The sequence below is a fragment of the Choloepus didactylus genome, chromosome 7, assembly GCF_015220235.1.
Source record: "Choloepus didactylus isolate mChoDid1 chromosome 7, mChoDid1.pri, whole genome shotgun sequence".
NCBI lineage: Eukaryota > Metazoa > Chordata > Mammalia > Pilosa > Megalonychidae > Choloepus > Choloepus didactylus.
In genome coordinates, this window is record NC_051313.1 from 121,377,722 (window position 1) to 121,400,703 (window position 22,982).

At 36.6% G+C, this 22,982-nt stretch overlaps 1 pseudogene; it reads right to left on the reverse strand.

The window, feature by feature from the left end:
* Positions 1 to 5,603: 5,603 nt before the first annotated feature.
* LOC119540728 lies at positions 5,604 to 7,552 on the reverse strand (annotated as a pseudogene).
* Positions 7,553 to 22,982: the final 15,430 nt, after the last annotated feature.

Below are 22,982 nucleotides of genomic sequence, written 5' to 3' on the forward strand. Positions count from 1 at the left end.
GCTAGCTGTTACCAAATGGTTAGTGCATCTCTGTGCTAGTTATTTCATTCTTAGAAAACAGGATGTGGGCAGGGTGGGGGTGATCTGTACTCATTATCTAGATAAGGCCAGCCAATAGAAATAGAATGCACACAACATGAGTAATTTAAAAATTTCCAACAGCTATATTAAGAAAATAAAATGGAACAGGTGAAAATGATTTTAATAATATATTTTATTTAACCCAATATATCCAAAATAGCATTTCAACATGTACTCAATATCAAAATTATTAAGCTATTTTTACATTATTTCATATTAAGTATTTAAAATCCAGTGTGTGTTTTATATTCAGTTCCTCAGTTACCCTAGCCATGTGTCTCATTTTCCCCACGTTAAAATGGAGAGAACAAAAGTACTTACTCATAGGGTTGTTGTGAGGATTAAATGAGTTGATATCTGTAAACGTCTACTCCATGCTCATTGTGTGCTAAGTGATTTGTGTGCATTTAATCCTTGTAATATCCCTATGAAGTAGGAACAGTTATCACCCCACTCTTTAGATGAGCAAACTGATGGCTAGAGAAGGTTAAGTGATTTTCCTGAGCACACACAACTAATAAGAAGCTAAGCTGAGATTTGGACCCAGACAGCCTGATATCCAAAGCTGGAGATTTTATCCATTTTGCTAGAAGGGCAAAGGAAATGTGGCATCTATTTAGGGAATGGTGATGATTTAGTTTGCATAAAGTGTAATAGTGGATGTGGGGAGCCAACAAAGACTGATTGATGTACATATTAGGTTCTTATGCGTGAGTGTATGTGAGACTATAGCTCTCAGTCTCCACAAGAAAGTGTGCATGTGTTTGTGAGCATGCATGTATGTGTGTTTGTAAGCACGTGTGGTGAGGAAAAATGCTGATTAAGAATGTCAGAGCCACCCTCCTAGATGTACATCTGGCAATCAGGCTGTGGTCCTAGGAGCAGCTAGCTGGTGGACAAAGGTGGGGAGAAAGACAGTGTTCAAGGGTAAGGCAAAGACAAGAGATTGGGATGAGAGAGGAAAACCAGGTGCAAGGTTGTCATGCAAAGCAGATCCCTTCAAGGTCACCTCCTGTTGTTCACCAGGGCTTGGAATGAAAGCCATAATTATATGCTATGCCCATGTTGCATGCTATGGGTTAAGAAACATGTTTTATTGGGAAGCTTGCAATTCAGTATCAATAAGTAAAGACAAGGCATGAGTCCCCAGTCCTTCTATTTTCCAATAGAGGAGCAAACTGGGAACCCTACTGGACATGCAGTGCAGTGTGGGGTTATGTGCCAGTGGAGGAATCCTGCCACATTATTGTTTTCCCTCATAGGGCAAGCATGAGAACAGCCTTATCCATGAAGAGACACCAATTGCTTAAACACCAAGCATTCTGGGTTCAACTGTCAGCTGCTTATAGGATGTGGTAAGCAGACATTTAAGGTGACCCCCAATGATTATCCTGCCCTTACTGGAATTTATGCCTTTATGGAATCCGATCCCCTTGAGTGTGGGCTGGATCTAGTGATTTGCTTCTAATTCAATAGAATGTGGCAAAAGTTAAGGGATATCACTTCTGGAGTAGGTTATAAAAGTTTGTGACTTTCATCTTGCTGGCAGACATCTTCCTTTACTGGCTTTGATGAAGCACACTGCTGCATTAGAGAGGCCCATGTGGAAAAGAACTGAGAATGGCCTCCCTCCAGCAGCCAGTGAGGAACTCAGAAAACTATTCCTGAGTAGGGACTGGGTATCTACTGAGATGAGGGTCACCTCTACTGGGAGACCCAGAGATATAGTTTGTCCCCCTGATTGGACTCAGTTTTACTTTTCTTGTCCCTGATGACATTTTCACATCTGTATGCTGAGAAAAGCATCTTTCCTGGAGAAGGTTCAGAGTCATAGGGAGGAAGAAGGGAGAAGTAGACAAGGAGAGCAGAAAACCCCATTTAAACCCTGCTGGTAGCATCTGAGAAAGTCAGGAGCTATATTTCAGCCCAAGCCCTCACAGCCTTGGCTCCTTGATTAGTACTTGAGAGCTTGTCTGGATCTGGAGCTTTCCCTGCCCTCATGGATATTACATTCTAGAAATTCTAGTAATTTTTCCCTAGACAATAGAGGAGCTAATAGACACCTGAAACCTTACTATGAATTGAAGGAGTTGTTAAAGGCACACACACACACACACACACACACACACACACACACACACTCAACACCAATAGAGAGGCATCAACAAAATCTTCTCCTGGGGACTGATTATGATGTATCATAGCTCAGACCAAATGTGGTTTCTTATGTTTTCAAATTCCCCTCAAAAAACTTCTCTATGACTAAAGAAAAATCTTGAGTGTATAGAATATAGAGTCTGTTCTAACCATAACTAACTTGAACTTCCCCTTAAAACCCCAAATACAAATATTTATTTGTCCATTAATTCACTCCAATCCCTCTTGAGGCTTCATCTGAAATTATCTAAGAACCCCACAGTCAAAGGCGAAGCTCAGAGCCACTTCCGGGCCTAAGAAGGGGAAAGGAAGCTGTTGTCATTTGCTGTTATAGGTGTTGCTGTTGAAAACTGGTCCCACACAATTTATGAAGATGATTTTCCACTGCTTTAGTCATCTGCACAGGCCTCCCTGATCCAGATAACTGTCCAGGTGGCTGTGATTCTCTAAGGGAGGGATAATTGTTGAGGCTGGGTAATGGGATCATTTTACTATTCTCTCCAATTGTTTGTATGTTTGAAATTTTTCACAATAAAAAGTTAAAAAACTAACAAAAAGTCTGACAGTGGGATGGTGGTGAAGTAAACTATAATAAATGCATAAGAAACTGGATCCTTGGAGAAATGGTTGGTTCTAGGACTTGGAAAGGGAAATTATAAGATAACACTAGAATGTCTTCTGATGTCAGGGAGCACTGAAGTGCCCACAAAAAGGATGGACATGTTAAAGAGAAACAAGAACCACCCTGAAAGAGTTTCAATGGCTAGAGCTAGAACAATTTGAGCAACAGAACAATGATAGAATTGGATTATAACCAGTAGAATAAAATAAATATCCATGAGTCCATACTGACATCCAACAATCAACCAACCAACCAATCAATGGAGAAGAGACAGCTCCTTCTTATGGAAGAATTCATCAGGGAAGACTGAAATCATGGCTAGCCTGAAGTCATGATACTTGTTGGGGCAAGCAACATAACAGTGGACTAGCCAGAAATTTAACAGGAGGACTGGTGGATTGAATTGTGTATCCCAGTTTGGCCATGTTCTGGGTCTTCCACATTCTGATGGGTGTGGACCTATTGTAAATAAGATCTCATTAAGGTGTTAACTTCAGTTAAGGTGTAATCCCATAAATCAGGTTGGGCTTTAATCTGGATTACTGGAGTCCTTATGGTCAGAGTAAAAATCAGATGGAGGGAGAAGTCAGCAGAGGCTGCCATGTGCATTGCCATGTGACAGAAAAGCCAAGGATCAATGATTTCTGGTAGCAGCTACAGAATGCCACAGGCTTTGGGAAGAAAGCATCACCTTGCTGGTGCCTCTAGTTTGGACTTCTCATAGCCTCAAAACCATAAGCCAATAAATTCCCGTTGTTTGAGTAAAACTATTGTATGGTGTGATGATTAAGTTCAGGTGTCAGACTTGGCTAGGTTATGGTGTCCAGTTGTTTGGTCAAGCAAACAGTGGCCTGATTGTTACTGTGAGGGTATTTCATCGATTTAAATCATGAAATAAGTCAGTTGATTGCATCTATGGCTAATTACATCTACACTCAACAATGAAGATTGCCTTCAGCAATGGAAGTCTCATCCAATCAGTTGAAGGCTTTATAGGGAGAACTGGTGATTTTAGCAGTCAGAAAGAAGAATTTCTATTTATATTTCAGCCAGCTAGCTTCTCCTGGGAAATTTATCAAAACCTTCATTAGGGTTCCCAGTTTGCTGCCTGCCCTGTGGAATTCAGACTTTCCAATCCCAAAGTCACGTGAGTCAATTCCTGTAATAAATCTCATATTATTTACACACACACATACACACACACACATCTCCTATTGGTTCTCTTTCTCTGGAGAATCCTGACTAATACAGATTTGGTACTGAAACTAGTTCTTGAGAAACAGAATCTTAAGGATGAGATTTCTGAGTTGGGGTTTTTGGAATTGGTTCTCCAATTTAATTAGATTGAAAGTCACTAATGACTATTTCCATTGATCAAGATGGCACTGATAGTCCATGGTGTGAATTGGCAATACAGATATGCAAAATATAACCATTGGATACTACTACACAAATGCTTATGAGGCAAGGCTGTGGGTGTATTTGATGCCTTAACAGTTTTGTGGAGTTGAAAAGTAAAATGGCATTGACTGGTTCTTAAATATGCTGGGTACAGTTGTTAAAGAAAGGGATGTGCTCAAGGCTTCAAACTATCAGGACAAGTGCCACATGAAGGACATGAAAGTTTCTAACTCTTGTTTCTTGTAGCAGCAGACTTGAGATTTCTGAAAACCAGATGCAGACTCTCATTGTGTGAGTAGCTGAATTACAACATAAATTGAATTCCCAACCTTGCAAGGTGTCTGCTGTTAAAGTGAGGGTGGTGATTGGAAAGGAATAGGTTGTATATTACAATTCCTAGAGAAACTGCTATAAAAATTCCTCAAAAATATAGTTTAAAAATAATTTATATGGTTTACTGCAATATATATGTAAATAATATATATTTAATAGAAAAGAAAACAGTAAAGAAAATAGGAACAAAAAGACATATAAAAATGAAACAAAAATAGCAAACCTAAATATAATCATATCAAAGAGAATATTAAATGTGAATGGATTAAATATTCCAATCAAAAGGCAGAGATGTTATGCCTGGATTAATTATAAACTATATCCAATTATATAGTCTTTGTAAGAGACACATTTTAGATTCAATCACAAATAGATTGTAAGTAAAAAGATGGAAAAGGATACTTCATGCAAACTGTAACCTTAAAAAAGCTGACATAGCGATAGTTATATTAGTCAAAATGTATTTTTTTGTTTTTTTCTTGAAATTTTATTGATATAATCACATACAACACAATCATCCAAAGTATGCAATCGGTTGTTCACAGTATCATCATATAGTTGTGAATTTGTCACCACAATAAATTTTTGAACATTTTCATTACTCCTAAAAAATAATAAAAGAAAAATAAAAATAAGAATAAAACTAAAGGTAAAAAAGAACACCCAAAACAAGCCACTCCAACCCCTCTATTATTCATTTAATTTTTCAAAATAGATTTTAAGATATTAATTTACTAGAGAAAATGAGGGACATATTAACATAATAAAAGGGTCAATACACCAGGAAATATGATTTTAAGCATACAGGCATTTAATAATCAAGCTCTAAAATGCAAATTAAAAACTGACAGAATTGGAGGTAGAAATAGACACTGAAACCAGTAATAGTTGGAGACTTCAATACTTCTACTCTTAATAGAAGATAGATCACTTAGACTGAAAATCATCACATATATGGAAGACTTGAACAACAGTATAAATTGACTTGACCTAACATCTACAGAACATTTCACCCAACAACAGTAGAAAGTACATTTTTCTCAAGCTCACATGAAACATTCTCCACTATAGACCATCTAGGTAAATATTTAAACGTCTCAATAGATTTTAAACATTTAAAATCATACAAAGTTTTAGGACCATTCTCTTCGACACTTCCAGGGCATTGTCTATCCCATTTCAGAATCGCTGAGGCAAAGTGGTGTGTCTTTATAGATGGAAGATTCTACCAAGTGTTCTGGTGATGCCATGCTGGGGCTTGTGTTCAGTGAGATGCCAGTCAGAACTGTTGAACTCTGCTGTGCTTTCAGGGTGGTTTTCATTGAAAGCTTTACAAAGTGATAGGCTAGAAACATCAATGGGCCCGTTTAGAAGTTCAGTGAGTGACTGGCTTAAAGTAGCAGAGGAAGGCAGACTGTTGCTGCTACTGGGATCTGCTTTAAATGCAGAATAAAGTTCATCACCTAAATCTGTGTTTATTGTGGCATTTTAATCTGATGGGTTCACTGTCAGTTGGTTGGGGTCTTCTGTAGAGAGGATGCTGCCAAAGGAATCCTCAAAAACGTTGAGAAAATGTGGGCTGCAGTCACCTACTTCTTTTTCCAGTGAAGGGACTGATGACTAGAAATGATAATTGTTGTCAATTTCTGTCAATTTGGTGGAATTGGAACCATGCTAGTCTCAACCAGCTTGTCATTTTGAATATTAAGACACTGTAATTCTGGAATGGATAATAGCTCCTCCCAAACTTGCTTAATGTCCTGTGAGTTATTGTCTTCAGTTGGCAATGGTTAGCCGAAGGACAGGAGTTTCAGATGTCTGAGCCTGATTAGGAGCAATGAACACAGGGCTCTCAATGTGGCTGGAAATATGAGGAACAAGTGTTAGAAACGCTGATGAAACTTCATTGGCGTCTACAAATGGGAATGTCTCTGCCAAAAGCTGCAATGCAGTCATTGCAGTATAAAACAACTGGTTTGGGAATTTGGGCAACCTGGGAGTGGTTGGCAGATCCACTGGTTTCTGACTGGATGTGTTGGGCTGGCTGAATTGGAAGGAATAGCTAGAAGGAAATAACTGAAATGGTGGAATTGTAACCCATAACATTCTTTGAAATTTTCTCTGTAGCTACTCATTAAATTATACTTTGAAAATTATCACCTTTCTGTATATATGTTATGTGTCACAATAAGGAAATAACTGAAATTGTGCAACTGTAACCCATAACATTCTTTGAAATCTGCTGACTACCTGTTAAATTTTACTCTGAAAGTTATCACTGTTCTGTATGTATGTTAAATTTTGCAGTAAAAATGTATTAAAAATCATACAATCTCCAAGAAAAATGAAATTAAATTAGAAATCAACAACAGAGGGAAATTGGAAAATCCATAAATACAGTACTCACAAGAGATACTTTTCTTGTCAGCACATTGCTTGAGTTAACTAGCTTAGAATACTAAGTTATTCTAAGGAATCATTAATAGGGCTCACTTTCTTGGGAGTGTATTCAGCACTGTCATACACTATATTTGCCTTTGAGGACCACACACACAGTCCAATGTTACTTGTAACATATTCCTTTTTGAAAATTTAATCTTTGTTTATTTCTTATTCAGACTTGGCTTCTTTCAGTCACTCTGAATTAGTGAGGTCTTATAATTTATCTTGAACTATGTCTTAGACTAAACTTCTATGTATGATTAGTCATTGTTACTATTAGTGTGTTAGATGGGATGAAGTAAATTCCCAGAGTCTGTGATGCCTACTAATTCCTTCCCCAAATGTTTGTTTGCTATTCTGTTCAAATTCAAGTTGTCAAACACTTGAAAAGTCTTAAAAATTATATCTATAAACAATGATTTGGGGAGGAAGTTTTAAAGTTTAGAGCCCCAGAATGGAAACAGAATTTTAGATTCTGAGCGTGAATTGTAAAGAGTGCCAAGAACTTACCTCCATTGGGCTTTTGCAATTTTAATTAGTTTCTGAATTCTTACCTTACTTTCTGGGAATGTTCTTATTTTATTTCAGGGCACTAACTTGTATTCAGAATACTATGAATATATAATCTTTAATCAGCATAACAGAAACTGGTGGAAGTGAAATAAATTCAAAATTCCTGCTTACAATTCTGAGTGCACAATTAGGTATCTGGCAGGAAAGCCTACCTTTTCCCCAGGTGGCCACACATTTAGTGAATTTATGCCTTTGCAAGGCTTGAATTAATTCACAAATCTCTCGGTACCCATCACATAACTCTCCAACATTAACGTTATACAGTTTTTTACTCACTAATTAGCAAGCAAAGACTGCATGCCTGGTGTAATGCCATTGGTTCATGCAATAATTATTTGCTAAATGGATGAGTGAAAAAAAAAATCAGAAATGCCCAGTTGATCTGTGTTACTTTGGTAAGGCCAAATTGGGACTGTCCTACTTCTCTTTTGAAAATGCTTTCAATCTTCCCGTGTGAGTAACTTCACTGTAACCTAACTGTGTTTGTGTTATTCCACTACCCTGTTCCAGCCAAGCATGTTTGCTGTTTTATGTCCTTCCTTTTCCCTTAAAAACTGATCATCAACTCCCATAAGCATGGGGTTTCCCACAATCTCTAAAGCCTTCCCAATAGGAGAATGGAAATCACGGCCTTTTATCTTGGCCCAATGCATTTTCAATGCATCACACTTCTTACTTTCTGATGTATGAGTGTAATCTACACATTCTCTTTCAGGAATTTTTATGTACAATTCACCAGACATTACCTTCTCTTTCTGAATCAATTCAGAATTCAATTAATTAATACTGATTGTGCATTTCAGAAAAATCAGCAGAATGTTGGAGAAATGGATCTTAAATCAAAAAGTTTGGAATAAATCCCAAATATAAAATTTACGTGGCTTTGGGGGAAAAAATGATCCCATTAAACTTTCCCAAGGTTGTCTCCTCATATACAGAAAGAAAATTCTGCTTCAAAATAATTAAAAAAAAAAGCATGTATAGGTGTAAGCTTAACCTTATAATAAATTTGTTAAGGAAGTTCCTATTATCTTTGTTCTGAATAGGCCTAACAAAGGACTCCAAATATAGGGCTAAGCACCCTGTGTACAGTCAAAGGAAATGTATTGCATGAGTTTGAGAAATTTAACAAAAACCAGCCTGGTTCTTTGTGGATTTTTTTTTTTTTTTAACAAATCAGGTGTCCAATAAACCAATAAACTGACTAGGAAATGAAATTTAGTATGGGGCGAAAGATCTAATTTAATCCTTAAATGTCAAGTTATGCTAATTATCCATTATAAAAAATATTTATCTAAATTTAGTTTTATTCCTTATTTTAAAATCTTATGATATCAGGCTAGACAGTCTCTCTTTTCCAAAATGGGGATGCTGAGTTTTTCCATTCCTTCCATTTCCATTGATATTTCATTCATTAGTAGGACTATAAACTGAATTCCCAAATAAGCATCCAGAATTAATTTTGAGAGGTTAATGCATCCTTCCTATACCTGAGAGCACAGAAAATGTTTGACTTTAATTCAGTTACAACAATAATGGATCATTTTAACTTTCATAACCAATAGTGCTTGCCATAGAATAATGAAGTGCTTCAGATTCATTGAGTAATTATGATATATTTTATCAGATCTGCACAGTGAATTGTCAGTATCTTTTCCCTAATGTATATTGTTACATATTATATAATAAATTCTCTATTTTATGGTCTTCTTGGAACTGAGGGAAATTATTCAGTTAGCAAGAACACGCGAACTAAGGGAAATTAAATCAACTTTACTAAAAATATCTATAAAACATATTGCAAGCAGAGAATAGTGGTCATTATGGGACCTTACTCCAGGCAATCAGTGACAAAATTTCAAAGGTCATATGCTTAAGACTTCTTTTTCTATATTAGTTGGACTCAGCTCAAGGGCATCCCTAAAACTGCCAAACACCTGAGGACCCCTGACTTGAGGTCCTCTGTATCTCTAATGAGACTGGTAGGCATACATCGTTCCTATGTATGGAATGGGGCCTGAGAAAGATTTACTGCAAATGATATGCAAATTTAACAGAAGATTGGTAAGAAATGCATGTAGAAAGGTAAAACTCAGGAAGTTTTCTGTTTTCCTTGAGTACCCAAAGTTTCTTTAACTAGAAATTGTTTTCGTTCATATTTTATCTATTCAGATAACTGCTTCTCTTTCAGAACTGTGGGAATGTATTATAGGTTTCCATTTCCTCTTTATTCATTTATGTATTTTTTAAACTATTCCATAGTCATTGTAAAATACTTTGCATGTAAATCTCATTACAAAATAAATAAACAAATTTTGCACATTTTAATGCAAATATGCAGCTATAATCTCTTTCTTCACTGCCACTGCCATCCCCTCCCCTTTCAAGTCTACTATTGTCGCTTCTGGTAATTCCTGTTTCTAGTTCATTATGCATTCTTATAGAATTTTTTCTGTTAACATATATGCAAAGAACACATATATATATGCATATATCCTATGTATTCTTCATATCTCAGATCATTTTATACATATTATTATAATATTTTCACTTAGAAATATATAAACCATATGCTTTATCAAAGCCCATTTTATAGCCTAGCATATAATTTATTTAAAAGTTTTTGGTGAATAATTTGGCTATTTTTCAGCCCCAAAATTATAGGATGTTTCCCTTATATTTTCCTGGTATATTTATAGATTATTCTTTTTGAATTTATATTTTTTAGTAGCTAGACTTTTTTTACATGCAATTACTTTGCCTTTGTAATAGACTAGTTCAGTTTTCCACCACATTCTAATTAATAATTCATAACAAAGCCTATGGTCTTTTCTCTTTTCCTCTCCTCCCCACTACTCACCTGTGAACTTGGATTATTTAGGTTTCTTCAGGGGAACTCAGTGTTGTTCGCCTGTGTGAAGTTGTAGGTTCCTCAACTCTGCTGGATTTTGGAGTCAATCTGTTTCCGCTTGCATAATAACTTCCAGAAGCCCCTCACAATTCTGCTCTTTTGATGGGACATCCTCCCAATCCTAACAGAAATTGGGAAAAAATTGACTAACCCAATAGAGAGAAATTATAGCAATCCTTCTTACATACAGCATTTAGAAATTAAATGACATCCTTCTAAAAAACCAATGGGTCAAAGAAGAAATAACAAGGTAAATTAGAATATATTTTGAGCTGAGTGAAAAAAAAAGCATAACCTACAAAATGTATGAGATACAGCTAAATCAGTGGGTAGAGGGACATTCATAGATGTAAATATCAACATTGGAAAATAAAAAATATCTCAAATCAATAACCTATGTTTCCATCTTAAGAAACAAGAAAAGAAGAGCAAGCTAAACCCAAAGCAAGCAGAAGGAAGGGAACTTATGAGATAGAAAACAGAAAAACTACAGATTACTGAAACTAAAATTGGTTCTTGGAAAAGATCAACAATAGTGCAAACTGACCAAGAAAGAGATGCAACAGTTACTAAAACCAGGAATGAAAGAGCACTACTGACCTCACAGAAGCTTAAAGGATTAGAAGAGAATACTATGAACAGCTACAAACAAGGAAATACTACAAACAAAATCAGAAATGAAAGAGGGGCATTACTACTGACTAGTAAAAATGAATATAAGAGAGTATTATTGGTTAAATGGACAAAGTAGTTAAAATAGACAAATTCCAAGAGAGACACAAACTACCAAAACTAACTGAAGAAGAAATAGAAAATCTGAATAGACCTATAACAAGCAAAGAGATTGAATAGTAATCAAAAGCTACCCACCGAGAAGATTCCAGGTCCCTGTGGCCTCACTGGTGAATTCTATCACAAATTTAAAGAAAAAATACAATTTTTCATGAACTCTTCCAAAAAATAGAAGAGGGGGTGTTTTGGGTTTGCTAAAGCTGCCAGAGTGCAATCTACTAGAAATGGGTTGGCTTTTACAATAGGAATTTATTAGTTTACAAAGTAACAGTCCTAAGGCCATGAAAATGTCCCAATTAAGGTATCAACAGGACCATTCCTTCTCTGAAGAAAGGCCGCTGGCATCCAGGGTTCCTCTGTCAGATATCAAGGCCCATGGTTGGTGTCTGCCTGTTCTTTTCTCCCACATTTCATTGCTTTCAGCTCTTGGTTCCAGTGGCTTCCTCTCTGAGCTTCTGTGGGTCCTTTCTTAGCATCTCTGGGGCTTTTCTCTCTAAGCTGTCTGCAAACTTCCCTGGGTGTTTCTCTCTGAGCGCTCTCAGCTTTTTCTTTTATCCTCATAAAGGACTCCAGTAAGGGATTAAGACCCACTGTGAATTGGGTGGGTCACATTCAATTGAAACAATCTAATCAAAAGGTCTCACCCACAACAGGTCTACACCCACAGGATCAAAAATCATGGACGTTTCTGGGTACATAAGAGCTTCAAACCAACACAGAAGGGAGCACTTCCCACCTCATTCTATGAGACCAGTATTACTCTGATACTAAAACCAAAGACATAAGGAAAAAAAAAAAAAAACTTCACAACAGTATTCCTCATGAATATAGATTAAAAAAATCATCAACAAAATACAAGTGAACTGAATCCCACCACATATGAAAAGGATAATACACCATGATCAAGTGGAATTTATCCCAGTATGAAGGCTGGTTTAACATTTGAAAGTCATTTAATGTAACAATATTAATAGAATATTAACAAAACCATTTGATAATTTCAATAGATAAAGAAAAAGCATTTGACAAAAACCAATACCTATTCATGATTTTAAAACTACTGTCAACACAAACTAGGAATAGAAGTTGTATTCCTTTTCTGTGCTTCATAAGAAGTTGTCAAAAAGATAGTACCCTAAAAGAACACACATTTATTATCACACAGTGTCTGTGGGTAAGGACTCCACAGGGCAAGCTACATCAAAATGTCTGCTGGGCTCTCCACTTCCGTTTCTGCTCACTAAGGATGTTGGTGGAATTCAGTTCCTATAATTATAGAACTGAGGCTCTTTGCTTCCTGCTGGCTATTGGCTGGAGGTTGTCCTCAGCTCCTAGAGGCCACCCTTAGCTCATTATCATATGAGCCACTCAACATGATCACTTATTCAAAGGCAGCATAGGAGAGTATCTCAAGAGACTCTATTAGCTAAAGGGACTCTTATGTAATATGACGTAATCATGGAAGTGACATCACATCACCTTTACCATATTCTAATTGTTAAAAGCAATGCAAATTTCCCATGGACAGTCAAGGAAATGCAATTATATAAGGACATGAATACCTGTGATGTTGTGCAGTCTTCCCTCTGCGGAGGCCCACGGAGTGCATGGCTTGGAGGCAGGTCCTGCATGGAAGTCCCAAGGGCCCTACACCAATCCCAAGGATTTGTGGGCCCATAGCAGAGAGACTGGGGGGAGTCTGAGCCAAAGGGTTGGACTCCTGTAACAGCTTTAAGTCTCCAAAAATGGCTGGGAGAGTTGAGTCTTAAGGCTGCCTTCCCTCCCTAACTGCACAGGGCACACCGCTCAACTTTAGGTCTGGCTGCACCAACTGCACATGGAAATTTGGTGCACTGATTGGACCCCCACAAGATTCGGACCCCCACTCACCACATAGATGAAGTTGGGGAGAACTGGCTTGAGGGTAACAGGTGGCTCAGGGGTGCTTCTGCTGGTAAGTTAGGGAAAGTGCACGCCACCAAGCTGTAGCTCTGAAAAATTATAGATAATTGTTCAAATAAGCCTGCATACCCTCAAAGAACCCTATCAAGATAAGCAAATGCCAAGAGGCCAAAAACAACAGAAAAATTTAAAGCATGTGAAGAAACCAGAAGATATGGATAGCCCAAACCCAAATACCCAAATCAAAAAATCAGAGGAGGCTCAGTACTTGGAGCAATTAATCAAAGCAGTAATCACAAACAGCAAAATGATGGCGCAGAATATAAAGGACATGAAGATGACCCTAGAAAATCATAAAGAGGAATTTGCAAGAGTAAATTAAAAAAAAAGATGAGCTTATGGAAATAAAAGAAACTGTTGATCAAATTAAAAAGATTCTGGATACGCACAGTACTATGTTAGATGAAGTTGAGGAAAGAATAAGCAAACTGGAAGAGTGCAGGCTTGAAAGTGAAAATACAAAAGGAAGAATGGAGAAAAAATGATTGACAACATGAAGCACACAAATATAAGAAAATTGGTGTTTCAGAAGTGGAAGAGAAGGGTAAAGGGTAAAGGTCTAGGAGGAGTAGTCAAAGAAATTGTTGGGGAAAACTTAGCCCTTCTAAACAACATAAAAATGCAAATCATAGATGCCCAACAAACTCCCAAATAAACCCACTCCAAGACATATTCTGATCAGAAGGAGCAAGTTCTGAAAGCAGCAAGAGAAAAGCAATTCACCACATACAAGGGAAAACAACCTAAGACTAAGTAGTGACTACTCAGTGGCCACCATGGGGGCAAGAAGGCAGTGGTATGACATATTTAAAATTCTGAAAGAGAAAAAATGCCAACCAAGAATTCTTTATCCAGCAAAGCTCTCCTTCAAATTTGAGGGAGAGCTTAAAATCTTCACAGACAAACAAATGCCGAGAGAATTTGTTAACAAGAGTCCTGCCCAACAAGAAATACTAAAGGGAGCCCTACCAGCAGAGAAACAAAGAAAGGAGAGAGAGTTATGGAGAAGGGTCCAGAAATAAAAAGATTTAGTAAGGGTACATTAAAGGAAATAAAGAGAGAGGGGGAAAAATATGTCTAACAAAAACCAAAGGATAGGATGGCTGATTCAAGAAATGCCTTTACAGTAATAACATTGAAAATGAATGGATTAAACTCCCCAATTAAAAGATATAGATTGGCAGAATGGATTTAAAAATATGAACCATCAATATGTTGCATACAAGAGACTCATCTTAGACACAGGGACACAAAGAAATTGAAAGTGAAAGGATGGGAAAAAATATTCCATGCACGCTACAGCCAAAAGAAAGCAGGAGTAGCAATATTAATTTCACCTAAAATAGACTTTAAATGCAAGGATGTTATGAGAGACGAAGAAGGCCACTACATACTAATAAAAGGAGCAATTCAACAAGAAGAAATAACGACCATAAATGTCTACACACCCAATCAAGGTGCCCCAAAATACATGAGACAAACATTGGCAAAAGTGAAGGAGGCAATAGATGTTTCCACAATAACTGTGGGAGACTTCAATACATTACTCTCTCCTATAGATAGATCAACCAGACAGAGGACCAATAAGAAAATTGAAAACCTAAACAATCTGATCAAAGAATTTGAATTAACAGACACGTATAGAACATTACATCCTGTGCCGGTTTGTATATATTATGTCCCCCAGAAAAAGCCATATTCTTTAATGCATTCTTGAGGAGGCAGACATTTTAGTGTGGATTGGGTTGGAACATATTGGTTCAGTGTCCGTGGAGATGTGAGCCACCCAACTGTAGGTGATAACTCTGACTGGATAATTTCCATGGAGGCATGGCCCCACCCATTCAGTCTGGGCCTTGTTTAGTTTATTGGAGCACTATATAAGTTCAGCCAGAAGGAGCTCATAGGTAGCTGGAGCTGAGACAGATATTTTGAAGACAGCCGTTGGAAGCTGATGCAGACATTTTGGAGAACACCCTTTGAAATGCAACCTGAGAGCAAGCAGATGCCAGTCACCTGCCTTCCCAGATAACAGAGGTTTTCCAGATACCAATGGCCTTTCTCCAGTGAAGGTACCCTTTGTTGATGGACACATGATGGCCTTAAGATGTAACTGTGTAACTAAATAAACCCCTTTTTATAAAAGCCAATCCAATTCTGATGTTTTGCATTCTGGCAGCATTAGCAAACTAGAACACATCCAAAATCACCAGGATACACATTCTTCTCTAGTGCTCATGGAACTTTCTCCAGAATAGATCACATTCTGGGCCATAAAACAAGCCTCAAGAAATTAAAGAAGATTGAAATTATTCAAAGCACATTCTCTGATCACAGTGGAATACAATTAGAAGTCAATAACCATCAGAGACTTAGAAAAGTCACAAATATCTGGAGATTAAACAGCACAATCCTAAACAATCAGTGGGTTAAAGAAGAAATAGCAAGAGAAATTGCTAAATATATAGAGACAAATGAAAATGAGAACACAACATATAAAAACTTATGGGATGCAGCAAAGGCGGTATTGAGGGGGAAATTGATAGCTCTAAATGCATACATTAAAAAGGAAGAAAGAGGTAAAATCAAAGAACTAATGGAACAACTGAAGAAGCTAGAAAATGAACAGCAAACTAATCCTAAACCAAATAGAAGAAAAGAAATAACAAGGATTAAAGCAGAAATAAATGACATAGAGAACAAAAACAATAGAGAGAAAAATAACACCAAAAGTTGGTTCTTTGAGAAGATCAACAAGATTGACAAGCCCCTAACTAGACTGAAAAAATCAAAGAGAGAAGACCCAAATAAAAATAATAATAAATGAGAGAGGTGACATTACTGTGGCTCTCGAAGAAATTTTAAAAAATTCTATGAGGATACTATGAACAACTATATGCCAACAAACTAGATAATGTAGGGGAAATGGACAATTTCCTGCAAACACATGAACAACCTAGACTGAACAGAGGAAAAATAGAAAACCTCAACCAACTAACCACAAGCAAAAGATCCAATCAGTCATCAAAAAGCTTCCCACAAATAAATGCCCAGGGCCAGATGGCTTCACAGGGGAATTCTACCAAACTTTCCAAAAAGAACTGACACCAATCTTACTTAAACTCTTTCAAAACATTGAAGAAAATGGAACACTACGTAATTCATTTTATGAAGCTAACATCACTGTAATACCAAAAGCAGGTAAAGATGTTACAGGAAAGGAAAACTAACAGGCCAATCTCCCTCATGAATATAGATGCAAAAATTCTCAAAAAAAAAAAAAAAAAAAAAAAAACCTTGCAAATTGAATTCAAAGACTCATTAAAAAAATCATACACCATGACCAAGTGGGGTCATTCCAGGCATGCAAGGATGGTTCAACATAAGAAAATCAATCAATCTAATACAACACATTAACAAATCAAAAGGGAAAAATCAAATGATCATCTCAATAGATGCTGAAAAAGCATTTGACAAAATCCAGCATACGTTTTTGAGAAAAATATTTCAAAAGATAGGAATTGAAGGGAACTTCCTCAATATGATAAAAGACATATATGAAAAACCCACAGCCAGCATAGTACTCAATGGCAAGAGACTGAAAGCTTTCCCTCTAAGATCAGGAACAAGACAAGGATGCCCGCTATCACCACTGTTATTCAACATTGTGCTAGAAGTGCTGGACAGAGCAACCCAGCAAGACAAAGAAATAAAAGGCATCCAAATTGGAAATGAAGAAGTAAAACTGTCATTATTTGCAGATGATATGCTCTTATATCTGGAAAACCCTGAGAAATTGATGACCCAACTACCTGAGCTAATAAACAAATTTAGCAAAGTAGTGGGATACAGGATTAATGCACGTAAGTCAGTAATGTTTCTATATACTAGAAATGACCTAACTGAAGAGACATTCAAGAAAAAGATATCATTTTCAATAACAACTAAAAAAAATCAAGTACCTAGTAGTAAACCAAAGATGTAAAAGACCTATATATAGAAAACTATACAACTTTACTAAAAGAAACAGAAGGGGACCTAAAAAGGTGGAAAAATACTCCTTGTTCATGGATAGGAAGGCTAAATGTCATTAAGACGTCAGTTCTACCCAAACTCATCTACAGATTCAATGCAATTCTATCAAAATTCCAACAACCTACTTTACAGACTTCAAAAAGCTAGCTATCAAATTTATTTGGAAGGGGAAGATGCCTCAAATTGCTAAAAACATTCTAAAAAAGAAAATCACAGTGGGAGGATTTACACTCCCTGACTTTGAAGCTTATTATAAAGCCACAGTAGCCAAAACAGCATGGTACTGACACAAAGATAGATATATTGATCAATGGAATTGAATTGAGAATTCGGGGATAGACCTCCAGATCTACAGTCAACTGATCTTTGATAAGGCCCCCAAAACCACTGAACTGGGACATAACAGCCTATTCAACAAATGGGGCTGGGAGAGCTGGAGATCCATATCCAAAAGAACTAAAGAGGACCCCTACCACACCCTACACAAAAATTAACTCAAAATGGATTAAAGACCTCAATATTAGAGACAGTACCATAAAACTCCTAGAAGATAATGTGGGGAAACATCTTCAAGACCTTGTATTAGGAGGTCACTTCCTGTACCTTACACCAAAAGCACAAGCAACAAAAGAAAAAATAGATACATGGGGACTCCTCAAGCTTAGAACTTTCTGTACCTCAAAGGAATTTGTCAAAAAGGAGAAGAGGCAGCCAACTCAACTCAATGGGAAAAAATATTTGGAAACCATTTATCTGACAAAAGACTGATATCTTGCATATATAAAGAAATCTTACAACTCAACAACAATAGTACGACAGCCCAATTATAAAATGGGCAAAAGATTTGAAAAGACAATTCTCTGAAGAGGAAATACAAATGGCCAAGAAACACACGAAAAAAAGCAGCTTCACTAGCTATTAGGGAGATGCAAATTAAGACCACAATGGGATATCATCTCACACCAGTTAGATTGGCTGCCATTAAACAAACAGTAAACTACAAATGCTGAAGAGGATTTGGAGAAATTGGAACTTTTATTCATTGTTGGTGGGACTATATAATGGTACAGTCACTCTGGAAGACAGTCTGGCAGTTCCTTTGAAAACTAGATATAGAGTTACTCTTCAATCCAGCAATTGCACTTCTCAGTATATACCCGGAAGATCTGAAAGCAGTGACATGAACTAGATATTTGCACACCAATGTTCATAGCAGCAATATTCACAATTGCCAAGAGATGGAAACAACCCAAATGTCCTTCAACAGATGAGTGGATAAACAAACTGTGGTATATACACATGATGGAATAGTATGCAGCAGTAAGAAGGAAAGATGTCATGAAACATATGACAACATGGATGAACCTTGAAGACATAATGCTGAGTGAAATAAACCAGGCACAAAAAGAGAAATACTGTATGTTACCACTAACATGAACACTGTGAAAAATGTAAAATAAATGGTTTATATAGTAGAATGTAGGAGACCTAGCAATAGACAGCAAATAGTGAGGGGGGAATGATAATCTAAGAAGAACAGATAAGTTATGGAAGGTAAACTTCATGTTCTGGGAATGCTCAGGAATGACTATGGTTTGTTAAGTTCTGGGGGGTATGGTAGGAACAAGTTCACAGAAATGTAGTTATTTAGGTTAGTTGCCTTTTTTATTCCTTTGTTGGGTTATAGTCTGTTTATTTTCTTGGGGTAGGATAGGAACACATTGAAAGCAATGTAGTTATTTTAGGTTACTTGTTTTTTCTTATTCCTTTGTTTTGGTTTTGTTTGAAATGTTTTTTTATTGTTTTTTTTAAGTTTTTGATAAAGTTTTAAAAAAGCAATGAATGAATGTGAAAAAAAAGTAAATGAACTATGAGGGGAGGAGGGGAATGGAATGTTTTGTATGTTTTTTATTCTAATTTTTATTTTATTTTTTGGAGTAATGAAAGTGTTGAAAGATTAATTGTAGTGATCAATGCCCAACTATGAACAACTTATTGTACACATTGAAGGATTGTATGTTATGCGATATCTCAATAAAAGTGCAATTTGGAAAAGGACATGAATATTAGAAGGCAGGGATCATTAGGGTTATCTTAGACTCTGTCCACCACAAAAAGGAACTTCCTCTATGAGATAAAGGGCATCTATGAAAAGCCTACAACTAAATGATGAAAGATTGAATGCTTTCCCCTAAGTTCAGGAACAAGGCAAGTATGTCTGCTCTCATCAACATTGTACTGGAGGTTCTAGCCAGTGCAATTAGGCAAAAATAAAATAAAATAACCCCCAAAACAACAACAATATCCAAAAAGTACAACAGAAACCCACAAACAGACAAAAAGCACCCAAACTGGAAAGGAAGAAAAAAAACTGTTTATTTGAAGATGACATTGATCCTGTAAGTTGAAAATCTTAAAGAATCCACACACATACAAAATTACTAGAACTGATAAACAAGTTCAGCAAAGTAATAGGATACAAGAATGTGACAGATTCTAAGGTGACTCCAGTAGTTGCTGTATCCTGGTCTTCATGTCCTTGTATGATACACTCCACTTGAGGCTTTTAGCCAATGGCATGGGGTTAGGGTTAGAGAGATGGGATGTCACTTCTATGATTACATTACATAGGATTTCCAACCTCCATCTCAGAAGAAGACTTTCTTTTTTGCTGGCTTAATGAAGCAAGTGGCTATGTTGGGAGGTACATGGCAAGGACCTGAGGGCAGCTTCTGTTTGCTGAGAAAAACCTCTGGCCAAAAATCAGCAAGGAAGTGAAGCCTATTCCTACAACTACAAGGAACTGAATTCTGCCAATAAACACATGAATTTGGAAGGTGACTCTTTCCCACTTAAGGCTTGATATGAGACTTCAAGTCTAGCCAATGCCTTGATTGCAGCCTTGTGAGATCCTAAGGAGAGGACCCACTAAGCTGTGCCCAGTCTCCAGACCTACAAAATCTGCAAGATAATTAATGTGTGTGTGTGTGTGTGTGTGTGTGTGTGTGTGTGTGTGTGTGTGTGTGTGTGTGTGTGTGTCATTGAATTTATGGTAATATTGTTATGCAGCAGCAGCAAACTAATATGATTATGGCACCTGAAAGTACAATAGTTCTGCTGTACTAAATACCTAGCCAACACAGCCACTTGCTTCTTTAAGGAACTATACTTATGGAAACACATCCAAACCTAGACCTGATTTATATGAAGAGATTCTGATTTTGAGCAGATGCTGTCACAGAATAAGAATCTTGGGGATCTCGAGCTTGGTGTTGGATGTATTTTGCAAGTAGGACAGATATGAATCATTGGAGGCCAGAGAGTAGACTGTGGTGAATTGACTTTAAGGTATCCTCATGATCCCTGGCTCTTGGTATTCACACTATTGTGTGACTCCCCTACCCTTCAGTGTGGGAAAGACCTGGATGGTGCTTTTTCTTAAAACAATTTTTTTTTTATTAGAGAAGTTTTAGGTTTACAGAAAGATCATGGAGAAAATACAGAGTTACCATATACCCTCCCATTATTAACAACTCACATTAGTGTGGTACCTTTGTTACATTGATGAAAGAATATTATTATAACTGTACTATTAGCTATAGTCCATAGTTTACATTGCAGTTTACTGTGTTGTATAGTCCTATGGCTTTTTGAATAAAAGTTTTATTCTAGTAACATACTATGAGCTAAAATTTCCCCTTTCAACCACAAATATATAATTCAGAGCTGTTAATTGTGGTCACAATATTGTACTACCATCACAACCATCCACTACCAAAACTTTTCTATCACCACATATAGAAATTCTTTACCAATTAAGCATTAACTCCTCATTTCCTACCCCCACACTGGCCCCTGGTAACCTGTATTCTAGTTTCTGACTCTGTGAATTATTTCATATCCATGAGATGATACAAAATTTGTCCTCTACTGCCTGGCTGATTTCACTCAACATGATGTCTTCAAGGGCCATCGAGGTTGTCACATGTATCAGAACTTTATTCCTTTTTGTGACTGAATAATATTCCATTGTATGTATATGACACATTTTGTTTATCCATTCATTAGTATTGATGGGGCACTTGGGTTTCTTCCATTTTGTCAATTGTGATCAATGCTGCTATGAACATCAATGTGTAAATATCTATTCAATTCCCTGCTGTCAATTCTTTGGGGTATGTAATTATAAGGGGGATTCCTGGGCCATATGGTAATTCTGTACTTAACTTTCTGAGGAAAGAGATGAATCTCACTTTATCATAGTGTATAATTCTTTTAATGTGCTGTTGGATTTGTTTTGCTAGTATTTTGTTGAGGATATTTGCATCTCTACTCATAAGGGAATGTTGGTCTGTAATTCTCTTTATTTGGCTTAGGTATGAGGGTGATGTTGGCTCTGTAGAATGAGTTTGGGAGTGTTCCCTCATCAATTTTTTGGAAGTGTTTGAGCAAGATTGGTGTCAATTCTTTTTGGAATGTTTGGTAAAATTCCTCTGTGAAGTCATCTGGTCCTGGGCTTTTCTTTGATGGGACATTTTTGATAGATTCTATCTCTTTACTAGTTAAACATCTGTTGAGATTTTCTATTTTTTCTTGAATCAGTGTAGGTGTCTTGCTAGGAACTTGTCCATTTCATCCAAGTTATCTAATTTGTTGGTGTACAGTTCACTGTATCCTCTTATAATCCTTTTTATTCCTGTGGATTTGGTAGTAATGTCCCCCCTTTCATTTCTGATTTAGTTATTTGTGTCCTCTCCCTTTTTTTATTTTCAGTATTGCTACAGGTTTGTCAATTTTATTGCTCTTTCAAAGAACCAACTTTTAGTTTTGTTAATTCTCTCTATTGTATTTTTATTTTCTATCTCATTTATCTCTGCTGTAATTTTGTTATTTCTTTCCCTCTGTTTACTTTGGGTTTAGTTTGCTCTTCTTTTTCTAGATCCTCCAGTTGTGAGGTTACATCTCTGATTTGAGATCTTTCTTCTTTTTTAATGTTAGCATTTAGAGCTACAAATTTCCCTTTCAGATCTGCCTTTGTTACAACCCATACATTTTGTATGTTGTGTTTTCATATCTTTGATGAACTCCCTCAGCTTTTATTTATCTGGGAATATCTTAATTTAGCCTCATTTTTGAAAGATAGTCTTGCTGGATATAAAATTCTTGGTTGTCAATTGTTTTCTTTCAGCACTTCAAGTATTTTTTCTCACTGCCTTCTTTGTTCCATTGTTTCCGATGAGAAGTTGGCACTTAATCTTATTGGGACCCCCAATACATAAAATGTTGCTTTTATCTTGAGGCTTTCAGAACTCTCTCCTTGTCCTTGGCATGCCACAGTTTGATTACTATGTGCCTCGGTGTGGTTCTCTTTGAGTTCATACTGTTTGGGGTTTATTGGGATTCTTGAATGTGTATATTGATCTCTTTCATTAAATTTGGGAAGGTTTTTGCCATTATTTTGTTGAATATTTCTTCTGTTCCTTTCTTTTTTCTCTTTCTTGGATTCCCATAATGCATATATAAGTACACTTAATGGTATTCCACAAGTCTCTTAAGCTCTATTTGCTTTTTTTTTTTAAACATTCTTTTTCTTTCTCCTCCTCATCCTGAATCATCTCAATTGTCTAATCTTTGAGATCAGTGATTCTTTCTTCTGAAAATTTCAATCTGCTG